The sequence below is a fragment of the Tenebrio molitor genome, unplaced genomic scaffold (genome assembly GCF_963966145.1).
Source record: "Tenebrio molitor unplaced genomic scaffold, icTenMoli1.1 SCAFFOLD_746, whole genome shotgun sequence".
NCBI classification, from domain to species: Eukaryota; Metazoa; Arthropoda; class Insecta; order Coleoptera; family Tenebrionidae; genus Tenebrio; species Tenebrio molitor.
The window spans coordinates 15,522-16,193 of NW_027184220.1; the positions used below are offsets into that span (position 1 = coordinate 15,522).

The 672-nt window shown below is 45.7% G+C and overlaps 1 non-coding gene across 1 annotated transcript; it reads right to left on the minus strand.

Moving 5' to 3' along the window:
• Positions 1-347: 347 nt before the first annotated feature.
• LOC138141001 (5S ribosomal RNA) lies at positions 348-467 on the minus strand. The gene has a single exon (XR_011162902.1). It is a non-coding gene; the product is annotated as a 5S ribosomal RNA (ribosomal RNA).
• Between the last annotated feature and the right edge of the window lie 205 nt (positions 468-672).

The window sequence follows — 672 nt, forward strand, 5'->3', positions numbered from 1 at the left end:
TTACATTAAAAGATCGCCGTCTTCCTCGTCGCACTTACGACATTTGCATATGTTATCTTTGTTAAACTCACGGAAGGAATATAATGAACCGGTCACCCGTCCAAGTGCTGACCGCTGCCCGCGTGGCTTACCTTCGGTGATCGAACGACAACCTTTACCGTTTGACGAGTTTTTATTCTGCAATTGTTTACAATTAATCGACAAAAAAAATTGTTTTCTTAATTATCTAGTACTTAAAGCTATGAATCTACATTATACGGGTCTGTGCATGTTTCCGAATACCTGCACGAAAAACAAATCGGTTCGGTGGTTGCTATGGATTTCAAAAAAAAACAAAAAGTGTTGGGGGGCAACGGCACGCGGTGTTCCCAAGCGGTCACCCATCCAAGTACTGACCGCGCCCGACGTTGCTTAACTTCGGTGATCGGACGAGAACCGGTGCTTTTCAACGTGGTATGGCCGTTGCCGTGGTGTTTAGGTGTGATCGTTGGTGTAAAATATATTGCTTTTAACATTCCGATGCACGAATATGAACATCAAAACGCGATGCGTTTCGTTTCCGTATGCACTTACCCTCTGACGACCGACGTCGGACCGAACTAACGGGAAATCCCACAACAACCACCACGTCACGCTCTAACGACAAGAGAGACTACTAGACGGACTGGCGAT